This window comes from Leptonychotes weddellii, chromosome 4 (genome assembly GCF_054177405.1).
Source record: "Leptonychotes weddellii isolate Sample4059 chromosome 4, ASM5417740v2, whole genome shotgun sequence".
NCBI lineage: Eukaryota > Metazoa > Chordata > Mammalia > Carnivora > Phocidae > Leptonychotes > Leptonychotes weddellii.
The window spans coordinates 38,075,129-38,089,367 of NC_138372.1; the positions used below are offsets into that span (position 1 = coordinate 38,075,129).

A 14,239-nucleotide genomic window follows, 5' to 3' on the forward strand; every position below is an offset into this window, starting at 1 on the left:
TCTCTGTCAAATAAATAAAATCTTTAAAATAAATAAATAAATAAAATGGTCTGTTCTTTAAAAAAAAAAAAATGTATGTAAGGAGACATGTACAAAGGTATTCATGGCAGCGTTCTTTTTTTTTTTTTTTTTTTAAGGTTTTATTTTTTATTTGTTTGACAGAGAGACACAGCCAGAGAGGGAACACAAGCAGGGGGAGTGGGAGAGGGAGAAGCAGGCCGCCTGCCAAGCAGGGGGCCCGATGCGGGGCTCAATCCCAGGACCCTGGGACCATGACCCAAGCCGAAGGCAGACGCTTAACGACTGAGCCACCCAGGCGCCCCCATGGCAGCATTCTTGGTAATTGTGGAAAAACAGGGGAAAGTGTAAGTGTTCTTAATGCTTTAAATGACTAATAAACTAAACTGTATTTAACTAATAAACATATTAGTTTATTATTAATATTATATAACTATATAATATATATTATATATTTTACGTATAATAAACATAGTTTATTATTATACATAATAAGCATATTAGTTATATATAGTTATAAATTCAAATAACTAAATAAACTATGATATGGGTATATTTTAGAATTCTGTTATGCACAGTTGAAATAAATGAAGTAGTGGATCTGGAAAGATATTTAGGATATATCACTGAATGAGAAAAGCAAGTTATAGAACTTTTCCTACCAAAATAGATTCTAGATGATAAAAGAGTAAAACAAGCAAAAATAACCATAGAAATAGGGAAAACATGGGTGAATATTTTTATTATATTGGAATGAGGAAGGTTTTTCTAAGCATCATGTGAAATGTAGAATCCATAAAGAAGATTGGTGAATTTGACTGCACAAAAATGGAAGATTTCCATGTAGTAAAAAACAACAAACCTTAAACTGGGATGAAGATTCTGAACATGATACATATAAAGCATTTATAGGCAATTTGTAGAAAGGCCAATGAACATAAAAGATATAAATAGATGTTTAACTTCTCATAATTAAAAATAGAAATTAGAAAATCATATTCCACTTCCTACTTGGAGGATTTGCAAAGATAATAGTAATGACAAGAGTGTATAGAAAAAATTTTATATACTCTTGGAGGAAATATAAAAAAAACACAGCATGTTTGGTGAAAGTTTTGGCAATATTTATTACAATTTAAAATGTATACTACCTTTGTCTTAAATGCCACTTTTAGGGATTTATCGTATATTAAAGTGTAAAGACACATGTATAAAGATTCATTATAGTGTGTATAGATATTAAAATATGGAAACAATCTAGATACTGATAGGGATGAGAGTTAAATTGTAATACATCCATATAATGAAATGCTCTTTAGCTATTTAAAGAGACTATGGCAAATTTAGATGTACATGCATGCCTCATTTCACACTGTTCTGTGTAGTGGTAACTGATTATAATCCTATGTTAAATAACATGTATGAATATAACAGACATGTATATATATATTTTAAAAACCCCTTATAGCAACCTGTTGATCTATATCTCTTTTCCTGCTCTGCTCTGAGGACTGTAACTCTAGTAGGAACATTCATAAATTCAGACATACTGTAATCTAGTGTTTATATGTTATTAAAACTAGAGTTTCTTTTTATTTTAGCAGAACAGTGAGGAGAACTTCTGGTTCATGGAAGCATTTCTACATTGCATTTACTCCTGAGTGGTAAAGAGGAGAAGTGAAGGAGGAATGTAGTTTCCAAATATATATACCCAGTGGTTAAGAGTCTGGGATATGAAACCATATTGCCTAAGTTCTAATCCTGGCGCTGCCACTCTGTGTGACTTTGTGCAAGTTACTGAACTTCTTTTTGCCTCCATTTCCTCATTATTCATTCAACAAATATTTGAGTGCTTACCATATGCCAGACACTGTTTGGATGCCAATGATACAACAAGGAGGATTAAGACAAAATCTGTGCCTTCTTGTAGTATATGTACATTCTGGAGGGCTTAATTCCATTCCTACTATTTAGGGTTTTTAAGAGGATTAGGGGGTTAATACCTATAAAGCACTTGCAGCAGCAGGGTCTGATACATAGTAAGTGGACAATAAATAATATTATTATTTTTCCCCTCTCCAAAAAATGGACACACAGAGTGTTGATGATTAACTATTTTATGGAAGTTTTTGTTAAATTCAACAACATTAAAGGATATACAAAATAATCTCTTTCACTATAATAGTTCTTTCTTTTTTTTTTTTTAAGATTTTATTTATTTATTTGACAGAGACACAGCCAGAGAGGGAACACAAGCAGGGGGAGTGGGAGAAGCAGGCTTCGTGCTGAGCAGGGAGCCAGATGCAGGCTTGATCCCAGAACCCTGGTATCATGACCTGAGCTGAAGGCAGACGCTTAACGACTGAGCCACCCAGGCGCCCCTCACTATATTCTTACCTTTGTTCACATTCTGAGTGCTCTTATACATTCTTAGTCATTGAGCAGATTGTATTATACACTACTGGCCAGGGAACCTTACCATATCATTTGTAAAAGCTCTCATCTAGTGAGTGTTCTCTCCCTGTTTTGAGTATCCTAGATGTTGAAATGCAAAATTTACAGTGGTTCTTTTAAGGAGTCTTGGTTGAAGTGATAGAGAAATCAAGAGGGTAGAGATCAACAAATTATAAGGATTGGTAAATAGAAGATCATCATAAACATCAATGAAGCCTGGGAGGATTGACCAATGACAGCATGGCGTTTAATAGGAGAAATTGTTGTAGTTGTGTTTATTAGTGAATATATAATATATCAGCATGTATTTATAGAAAAATATTTATTTACTGCTTGCTAAGTGCTGTCAGTATTTTGGTGAAGAAGATAATCATGTAACCTGTCCTCATACCAGCTGATATTTTACAGTGTTACAAAAATAATTATAGAGTTATAAGAGAGCTATGCATAAAACCTATGCTGAGGGGTCAAAGGAGCTCTTCCTTAAGGAATTAACATACACTCTCAGACCTGAAAGTTGAGTGAGTTTGTATTAGCCAGGAGGATAGAGGTAGAAGAAAAGAGTCAGAAACAACAAACCAAGGATGGGAAGAGCATGGATAAAAGGACCAGAGGTGGAAACAACATGATACTCTTGAGGAAGAGGAAGATGTCAGTGTGGATGGAGAGAAGTAAGTAGGAGGGAAAATGGCAAAAGAATGAGCTGAAGAGTTAGGCAGGATTAAATTATGCAGGACCTTATAAAGTCATAGTTGGTTTCAATATTATTTTAATATATTATTTTAAGTACAATGGAAATCAATGGAAGAGTTTCAAGATGAGGAATCATTTGATTAAATCTTTTTTAAATTGTGTAATTGCCATATACTAGTTTCAGATGTATAACATAATGATTTGATATTTGTACATATTGTGAAATGATCACAGTAAGTATAGTTAACATCTGTTGACATACATAGATAGTAAACATGATTTTTTGTATGATGAGAACTTTTAAGATCTACTCTCAACAAGTTTCAAATGTGCCGTACGGTGTTATTAACAATAACCACCATACTGTACACATATTACATCCCATGACTTATTTTATAACTAGAATTGTACTTTTTGACTCCCTTCACCCATTTCATCCATCCCCCTCCCCCTGCCTCTGGCAACTACCAGTCTGTTCTCTGTATCTACAAGCTAGGATTATTCTTTTGTTTTTAAATTCTGCATATAAGTGAGATCATGTGGTTGTCTTTCTCTGTCTTACTTCACTTACTATAATGTCCTCAGGGTCCATCCATGTTGTCACAGACGGCAAGATTTCATTCTTTTTTATGGTTGAATAGTATTCCACTGTAAATACATACCACATCTTTATCCATTCAGCCATTGATGGACACTTTGTTTGTTTCCATGTCGTAGCTATTTTAAATAATGCTGTGATGAGCATGGGGTGCAGATATCTTTTTAAATTGGGATTTTTCATTTTCTTCAGATAAATACCCAAAGTGGAATTGCTAGATCATATAGTAATTCTGTTTTTTTTTTTTTTAAGATTTTTTTTTTTTTTTTAAATTTGAGAGAGAGAGAAAGAGAGAGAGCACATGAGAGGGGGGAGGGTCAGAGGGAGAAGCAGACCCCCTGCTGAGCAAGGAGCCCGATGTGGGACTCGATCCCGGGACTCCAGGATCATGACCTGAGCCGAAGGCAGTCGCTTAACCAACTGAGCCACCCAGGCGCCCCGAGTAATTCTGTTTTTTTTATTGAAGCATAATTGACATACATTATATTAGTTTCAGGTTTACAACATAATGTTTCGATATTTGTATGTACTGGGAAATGATCACCACAGTAAGTCTAGCTAACATCTGTTACCATATGTAGTTACAGAATTTTTTTCTTGTGGTCAGAACTTTTTTTTTTTAATTTTAAGATTTATTTATTTTAGAAAGAGCAAGCTCCAGTGCTCGCACGAGTGGGGGTAGGGGTAGAGGGAGAGAAACTCAAGCAGGCTCCATGCTGAGCCTGGAGCCCGATGCAGGGCTTGAGCCACCCAGGCACCCCCATACCAATTTTTTTATTCACCCATTGATGGTCACTTAGGTTGTTCCTGGTATTTTTAAGTTTTTCTTTTCTTTCTTTCTTTTTTTTTACAGAGTGGGGAGATGGGCAGAGAGGGAGAGAGACTTAAACAGGCTCCGTGCTGGGCTTGATCTCACAACCCTGAAATCATGACCTGAGCTAAAAGAATCAGCTGCTTAACTGCCTGAGCCACCCAGGTGCCCCTGTATTTTTAATTTTTTGAGGAACCTCCATACTGTTTTCCATAGTGGCTGCACCAGTTTACATTCCCACCAACAATGCACAAGGATCCCCTTTTCTCCACATCCTTGCTGACACTTGTTATTTATTATTTTTTTTTAAGTCTTTATTTAAATTCAATTTAGTTAACATAAACCTAGCCTGTAGATAACAAAATAGTTACTGGGGTAGAATTTAGTGATTGATCAGTTGCATATAACACCCAGTGCTAATTACATCAAGTGCCCTCCTTTTTTTTTTTTCTTTAAGATATTATTTATTTATTTGAGAGAGTGAGCAAGCGAGCGTGCATGGGCAGGGGGGAGGGGAGGGGCCGAAGGAGAGGAGGAAATAGACTCCCCGCTAAGCAGGGAGCCCGATGCAGGACTCGATCCCAGGACCCTGGGATCATGACCTGAGCCGAAGGCAGATGCTTAACTGACTGAGCCACCCAGGCACCACCCTCCCCCTCTCTTTTTTTTAAGGATTTTATTTACTTATTTGAGAGAGAGGGAGTGAGTGAGCAAGAGAGAGCACAAGCAAGGGGAGGAAGAAGGGGGAAGCAGGCTCCCTGCCAAGCAGGGAGCCCAATGCAGGACGTGATCCCAGGACCCTGGCATCATGATCTGAGCTGAAGGTAGATGCTTAATCAACTGAGGCACCCCCATTAAGTGCTGTCTTTAATGCCCATCACCCAGTTACCCCTTTCCCCCACTCACCTCCCCTCCAGCAACCCTGTTTGTTTCCTAGAGTTCAGCATCTCTTATGGTTTTCCTCCCTCTCTATTTTCATCTTATTTTTCTTTTCTTTCCCTTCCCCTATGTTCATCTGCTTTCTTTCTTAAATTCCACATGAGTGAAATCATATGGTAGTTGTCTTCCTTGGACTGACTGACTTTGCTTAGCATAATACACTGAGCTCCACCCACATCATTGCAAATGGTAAGATTTCATTCTTTTTAATGGCTGAGTAATATTCCATTCCATATATATGTATATACATATATATGGTGTATATGTGTGTATATATATGTATATATATATACCACATCTTTTTTTTTTTAAGATTTTATTTATTAGAACGAGAGAGAGAGAGCGCGCACAAGAGGGGGGAGCGGGAGAGGGAGAAGCAGGCTTCCCGCTGAGCGGGGAACCTGATGCAGGACTCGATCCCGGGACTCCAGGATCATGACCTGAGCTGAAGGCAGTCACTTAACCAACTGAGCCACCCAGGCACCCTATACCACATCTTCTTTATCCGTTTACATGTCGATGGACATCTGGGCTCTTTCCATAGTTTGGCTATTGTAGACATTACTGCTATAAGCATTGGGGTGCAGGTGCCCCTTTGAATCACTATGTTTCTATCCTTTGGATAAATACCTAGTAGTGCAATTGCTGGGTTGTAGGGTAGCTCTATTTTTTACTTTTTGAGGAACCTCCATACTGTTTTCCAGAGTGGCTGTACCAGTTTGCATTCCCACCAATAGTGTAAGAGGGTCTCCCTTTCTCCGCATCCTCACCAACATCTGTTGTTTCCTGAGTTGTTAATTTTGGCCATTCTGAGTGGTGTGAGGTGGTATCTCATTGTGGTTTTGATTTGTATTTCCCTGATGCTGAGTGATGTTGAGAGCATTTTTTCATGTGTCTTTTGGCCATTTTTGTGTCTTCTTTGAAGAAACGTCTCTTCATGTCTTCTGTCCATTTCTTGATTGGATTTTTTGTTTTTTGGGTGTTGAGTTGGATAGGTTCTTTATAGAATTTGGATACTAGCCCTTTACCTGATAAGACATTTGCAAATATCTTCTCCCATTCTGTGGGTTACCTTTTAGTTTTGTTGACTGTTTCCTTTTCTGTGCAGAAGCTTTTTATCTTGATGAAGTCCCAATAGTTCATTTTTGCTTTTGTTTTACTTTTTTTTTTTTTAAAAGATTTATTTATTCATTTGAGAGAGCGAGAATGAGAGAGAGTACATGAGAGGGGGGAGGGTCAGAGGGAGAAGCAGGCTCCTCGCTGAGCAGGGAGCCCGATGTGGGACTCGATCCCGGGACTCCAGGATCATGACCTGAGCCGAAGGCAGTTGCTTAACCAACTGAGCCACCCAGGCGCCCATGTTTTACTTTTTGTTTTGCTTTTCATTTTGCTTTGGAGATGTGTCTAGCAAGAAGTTGCTGCATCCAAGGTCAAAGAGGTCAGCACTTGCTATTTCTCATCTTTTTTATAATAGCCATTCTAACAGGTGTGAGATGATATCTCATTGTGGTTTTGATTTGCACTTCCCTGATGATTAGTGAGGTTGAGCACCTTTTCATGTACCTGTTGGCCATGTGTATATCTTCTTTGGAAAAATGTTCAGATTTTCTGCCCATTTTATAATTAGATTCTTTGGGGATTTTTATTGCTATTGAGTTGTATGAGTTCTGAATATGTTTTGGATATTAACCCCTTTTGGATATATGATTTGCAAATATTTTCTCCCATTCAGTGGGCTGCTTTTCATTTCATGGATGGTTTTCTTTGCAGTGCAGAAGCTTTTTAGTTTGATATAGTCCCAGTTGTTTATTTTTGCCTTTCTTGCCTTTGCTTTTGGAGTCAAATTCAAAAAATTATTTCCAAGACCAATGTCAAGGAGCTTATTACAACCTGTGTAGGAGTTTTATGGTTTCAGGTCTTATGTCCAAGTCTTTAATCCATGTTGAGTTGATCTTTGTATATGGTGTAAGTAGGTGTCTGGTTTCACTCTTTTGCATGTGACTGCCTTTCCCAACACCAGTTACTGAAGAGACTGTCCTTTCTCCATTGTATATCCATGGCTCCTTTGTTGTAATTTAATTGACTAAATATGTGTGGGTTTATTTTTGGCTTCTCTGTTTTATTGATCAATGTGTCTATTTCCATGCAGGTACCATACTGTTTTGATTACTATAGGTTTATAATATAGTTTCAGATCTGGGAGTGTGATTCCTCCAGCTTTGTTCTTCTTTCTTAAGAGTGCTTTAGCTATTTGGGGTCTTTTGTGGTTCTGTACAAATTTTAAGATTCTTTGTCCTAGTTCTGTGAAAAATGTCATTGGAATTTTGATTGAGATTGCATTGAATCTGTAGATTGCTTTGGGTGATATGGACATTTTAGCAATATTCTTCCAACCCTTGAGCACAGAACATGTTTGTATTTATTTGTGTTGTCTTCAGTTTCTTTCATTTGTGTCGTATAGTTTTCAGAGTACGGATCTTTCATCTCCTTGGCTAAGTTTATTCTTAGGTATTTTATTTTTGATGCAATTGTAAATGGGATTGTTTGTTTAATTTTTTTTTTGATAGGTTGTTATTAGTATATATAAATGCAACCAATTTCTTTATGTTAATTTTGTATCCTGTGATACAGAATTCAATTATTTACTGAGTACATTTATTAGTTCTAATAGTTTTTTGGTGGAGTCTTTATTTTTTAAGTTTTATTTATTTATTTTTATAGATTTATTTATTCAGGGGCACCTGGGTGGCTCAGTTGGTTAAGCAACTGCCTTCAGCTCAGGTCATGATCTCAGGGTCCTGGGATCGAGCCCTGCATTGGGCTACCTGCTCGGCGGGAAGCCTTCTTCTCCCTTTCCCACTCCCCCTGCTGGTGTTCCCTCTCTCGCTGTCTCTCTCTATGTCAAATAAATAAAAATCTTTAAAAAAAAAGATTTATTTATTCATTTGAGAGAGAGAGTGCAAAAGTGCGCATGTGTGAGCAGGGCAAGTGGGAGAGAGAGAGAAAGAGAATCTCAAGCAGACTCCCCGATGAGCGTGGACCCTGATGGGGCACCTGATCCCATAATCCTGAGATCATGACCTGAGCTGAAATCAAGAGTCAGATGCTCAACTGACTGAGCCACGCAGGTGACCCCACCCTATGTCTTTTGATTGGAGAATTTAGTCCATTTACATTTGTAGTAATTATTGATAGGTATGTACTTATTGCTATTTTGTTCATTGTTTTCTGGTGGTTTTGTAGTTCTTCTCTGTTCCTTTCTTATTCTCTAGGTCTCTTCCCTTGTGGTTTGATGCTTTTCTTTAGTGTTATGTTGGTGTTCCTTTCTATTTTTTTTTCTATTTTGTATCTCTTGCAGGTTTTTATTTTGTGGTTACCATAAAATTCATATGTATCTACATAAACATATAGCAGTCTATTTTAAGCTGATAGTTGCTGAAGTTTGAATGCATTCTAAAAGCACTACATTTTTACTCTCTCATTTTGTGATTTTGTTGTCATATTTACAGCTTTTTAGTTTGCATATCCCTTAACTACTTATTGTAGTTATAATTGATTTTGCTGTTTTTGTCCTTTAATCTTCAAGCTAGCTTTTTATTTAAAAAATTTTGTTTTTTAAAGTAAGCTCTATGGGGGCACCTGGGTGGCTCATTTGGTTAAGCGTCTGCCTTCAGCTCAGGTCATGATCCCAGTGTCCTGGGTTTGAGCCCCATGTCAGGCTCCCTGCTCAGCAGGGAGTCTGCTTCTCCCTCTCCCTGCTGCTCTATCTGCTTGTGCTCTCTTTCTGTGAAATAAATGAATGAATGAATGAATGAATGAATGAATGAATGAATAAATAAAATAAATCAATCTTAAAAAATAAAGTAAGCTGTGTGCCCAACTGGGGCTTGACTCACAACCCTGAGATCGACAGTTGCATGCTTTACCAACTGAGCCAGCCAGAAAGCCCCATACTAGCTTTTTAAGTGGCTGATTCATTGCCTTTACTTTTTATTTGCTTTTACCAGTGAGATTTCTTTCATAAATTTTCTTATTTCTAGTTATGGCCTTTTCTTTTTTGCTGATATAAGATCATTTCACATTTCTTTTTATTTTCTTTTTTTTTTTTAAAGATTTTATTTACTGGGGCACCTGGGTGGCTTAGTTGGTTAAGCGGCTGCCTTTGGCTTAGGTCATGATCTTGGGGTCCTGGGATTGAGCCCTGCATCAGGCTCCCTGCTCAGCAGGAAGTCTGCTTCTCCCTCTCCCTCTGCCCCTTCCCCCCTACTCATGCTTGCTTGCTCTCTCTCAAATAAATAAATAAATAAAAATCTTTCTCTTTTTTTAAAGATTTTATCCATTTATTTATTTGAGAGAGAGAGTGAAAGCACAAGCACGGGGGGAGCAGCGGAAGGAGAGGGAGAAGTAGGCTCTCCGTTGAGCAGGGAGCCCAATGCGGGGCTCGATCCCAGGAACCCTGGGATCATGATGTGAGCAGAAGGCAGACACCCAACCGACTGAGCCACCCAGGAGCCCATAAATAAAATCTTAAAAAAAAAAGACCTATTTATTTGGGAGAAAGAGTGGTGGGAGGGGCTGATGCGGAGGGAGAGAGCCCTCACAGGCCAATCCCGCAACCCTGAGATCACGACCCTAGCTGAAAACAAGAGTCAGATGCCCAACTGAGCCACTCAGGTGCCCCCATTTCACATTTCTTGTATGTGATTTAGTGGTGATTATCTCCTTCAGTTTTTGCTTGTCTGGGAAACTCTCTCTCTCCTTCAATTCTGAGTGATCATCTTGCTGAGTATTCTTGGTTGTAAATTTACTGGGAGGTTTTTGATTTGTGATTCAGTCTCCTTACTAGTAATTAGCTTATTCTATTTCTTCATGATTCAGTTTTAGAAGGTTGTATGTTTCTAGAAATTTATCCCATTTTTTCTAGGTTGTCCAACTTGTTGGTGTATAATTGTTCTTAGTAGTCTCTTATGATCATTAGTATTTTGTGGTATCAGTTCTCTTTCTTTTCTTTCATATTTGATTTTATTTATTTGAGCCCCCTTTTTTTTCTTTTTTAAGATTTTATTTATTTATTTGACAGAGAGAGACACAGTGAGAGAGGGAACACAAGCAGGGGGAGTGAGAGAGGGAGAGGCAGGCTTCTCATGGAGCAGGGAGCCTGATGCGGGCTTCAGTCCCAGGACCCTGGGATCATGACCTGAGCTGAAGGCAGGCACTTAACAACTGAGCCACCCAGGCGCACTTTTTTTTTTTCTTGGTTAGTCTAGCTAAAGGTTTGTCTATCTTGTTTATCTCTTCAAAGGACCAGCTTTAATTTCATTGATCTTTTTAATTTATTTTTTTAGTCTCCATTTATTTCTGTTATGATCTTTGTTATTTCATTCATTCTACAAACATTGGGCTTCATTTTTCTTCTTTTTCTACTTCCTTGAGGTGTAAAGTTAGATTGACATTTTTCTGTTTTTTGAGATAGACCTGTATCACTATGAATTTCCCTCTTAGAACTGCTTTTGCTTCCTCCCATAAACTGTATTGTTTTTCATTTGTCTCAAGGTTTTTAAAATTTTCTCTTTTCATTTCTTTTTTGACCCTTGTTTAGTTCTTTTGAAAGATTATTGCTGAGTGGAGAATGGATTTGGGGAGTTGGTAGCAAAAATAGGTATGAGAGAGGGAGGGAGGGGAAAAGAAAAAGAAAAAAATAGGTATAAGAAGATCATTGAAAAGATTATTACAGTAATCCAGATGTAGGTTAATAGGGGCTTGGATCAAGGTAGTGATTGTAGACAGAGTAAATGGATTTTCATCAATTTTAGGAGATGGTTGAATGTTGATTTTGAGCATCATTGAGAGAGGGGGATACAGAATGACTATATCATGCAGAACTGGGTGGATGATTATATAGGGACTGGAGAAGAAACAGCATTGATTAGTATCAGAGTAGATACACTTACTGAGTTTGAGATGTCTGTGAGATACAGAGACATGAATAGGCACTTGTATATATAGGTTTAGAACCCAAAGAGGTTTGAAGTAGATAAAAGGAAATTGGGACTTGTTAACGATGGTTTTAAGGAAATGGTAGTGGATAGAATTCCCTTAAAAAAGAATATAAATCAGGTGCCAGAGTTTTGAACTGCGCTGCTGAGGGTGGAGTATGTGTCCTCTATGTGGTCGCCTGGATGCAGCTCACCATGGCCATACCCTCCCTTGAGGAGCTGGACTCCTTCAAGTATAGCCACCTGCAGAACTTGGCCAAAAGTCTGGGCCTCCGGGCTAACCTCAGGGCAGACAAGTTGTTAAAAGCCTTGAAAGCCCACCTTAAACATGAAGCAAAAAAAGAAAACGAGTATCAGGATGGAAATCAAACTTTTGTATCATCTTTTGATGAGGCTGAGATGCAGCAGCCAAGAACAAGCTGAGAGGGAGCTGGTTGTCCATGTCACCAAAACAAGGAGAAAGTGCAGGATATAATCCACAGGAACCCTGACTCCCCGGAGGATCATTCAGAGATAAAAATAAGTGATCACACTGAATTCCAGAATCAAGAGAAGCAGGAAAACCAGGATCTCAGAACTGATGCAGAAGTTCCTTCACCACCAGATGAGAGCCAAGGAGAGGAGAATACGGTTTCCTCAGGAAAAAGAATAAATGGTAATGAAGATTCAAAGGTACCTTCAGAAAGAAAGAAGCCTCTCTACACAGATGGATTTTCTAAACCTGGAAAAAGTAAAAGAACTATAAGCACTACTCCGAACTTTAAGAAGCTTCATGAGTCTCATTTTAAGGAAATGGAGTGATCAATATATTGAGAGAAAAAAGAAACATTTTGAAGAACACATTTCATTTAATGAACTGAAGAAGCAGCCGGTCACCAAGGGAGCGGTGGTGACTCCTGTTCCTCTCCAGAGAAGGCTCCCTGTGGGTTGTACTCCCACCAGCCAGCACCGCTCTCAGGGCTGGCCCCTGGGTTCTGCAGGCCTGAGCACCTTGTGTGAGAAGGGGTCCACCAAGCCTTCCGTTCTCTCAGAAACTAAAATGAATGTCAGGTTTTCAGCTGCTGTCAAAGATAATGAGCATAAGGGTAGACTCCAGCCAGAAAGTCTCCACATGTGACCATATCTGGGAGTACCCCAAAAGGCCAGGCTATGCTTGGGACATAAAAGTTAAAGACTACAAACAGGAATTCTGCTTCTGTTGTTACCCCATTCAAGTGGACAACTGAGGCAGCACAGACTTCAGTCTCTGGAAGGAAACCAGTGTTTGATCTCAAAGTAAGTCTGTCTGGTCCCCTCACCTATGAGCCACACAAAGGGAGGAACAATGGAAGCAACATGAGCAAAAATGAAAGAAGAAGAAAGCAAAGCTTTTGGGAGCTCAAAGAGGCCTCATTATGGCCAAAGATTAATTTTTTAACATCCTATAAATACTACTTTATTCTGAATCCTTTCTTTAGTGTAAATATTTTAATATTGTCTTCCCCACTTTAGTCAAGACTTTTTTCTGCTCTTTGTTGACTATCTATGTAGTAGGTGGGTTCTTCACATGCTACATCTCTGAAAAGATGTTACTAACCTTAAAGCGCACAAATTCTTTGAGATGGTTTTTACCTAAGTCTCTGTCCAATTCAGTTTTCTAATGAGACTCATCCTACAGATTCTTGACCTAGATTTTTAATGTCAAGTTCCTTCTGCTGACAGAACTGGAATCCTTCTAGACAGAAGCATTTACCTGATGGTAGGTAATTCTACCACAGGCTTTAGTATTAGTAGCACTTGGACCAATAACAAGCTGAGAAAGCCACCCCTTCTTCCTCTAGAAAATCGAGTGGTCTTAATGAAACAGGCAGCCACACGGGTTGGTAATGGCATAAATATTCTACCTATGTGAAGTGTTTGGTTACCTATGCATGTTTGTTCAGATCACTTGATGTAATTGCCATCTGTCACTCCATGTATTCTTAAAAACTTTATAGCTCATTCTAGCCTTACTTATTTAAAAATATGCAGGGCCATACTGAAATCTAAAGATTGCTGCTTCAAGGATCAATACGCTCTGTCAGAGTTACATCTTACTTTATGAAAAAGACTAGAGTTGCTTAGCATCATAGCCATGTCTGTTGCATCTAAGTGGAGCTTCTGAGCTTTGTAGTGATTAAGATTTTCATAAATGTTTTCTCATGGTGGCCAAAAAAAAAAAAATCAGATTTTTTTCTTGAGGACTGAGCACAGAAATTTCAACATTTAAGATTGTGTAGAATGAAGTAGGAGAAAATCAGAATTTTTAGTGGCAAATAAGTCATGGAGGAAAACTTTTATAAAGGATGAAAATGTGATTCACTGTAATTGAATGTTGCTAAGATGGGAAAGAAGCCAGAAAAGAGTGGGGGGCATGAGTGGGAGGTGAAGAGGAGACAATGGGAGTACATAACTCTTTTGAGATTGTATTCCTTTTGAATGTGAAGGGTTCACTATTTGAAAGTTGAGGTGTAGTGGAATATACAGTGGAGAAGTAGTGTATATCAGATGGGTGAAGCTGTGGCCCTGGAATTTGAATGAGAGGTGAGGGTTAGAGAATCTGAGAGTCATTTGTATGGAGATGGTAGATGAAGACTTTTAGAAGAAAAGGGAGCCAAAGATAGAACTGGGAGAGATCTATAGTTAGAAATTCTCTTTAGCTCGTCATTAAATAATATCATGCATGGTATTCATAATTTGCATAAGTAATTT

At 38.2% G+C, this 14,239-nt stretch overlaps 1 protein-coding gene and 1 pseudogene across 2 annotated transcripts in view; both read left to right on the plus strand.

Moving 5' to 3' along the window:
• The window catches only part of ZFYVE9 (zinc finger FYVE-type containing 9), a 173,014-nt gene that overhangs the window by 26,653 nt on the left and 132,122 nt on the right, over window positions 1-14,239 (plus strand). The gene's annotated exons all lie outside the window — the stretch shown is intronic.
• On the plus strand, window positions 10,634-13,483 carry LOC102750902 (nucleolar and spindle-associated protein 1 pseudogene; annotated as a pseudogene).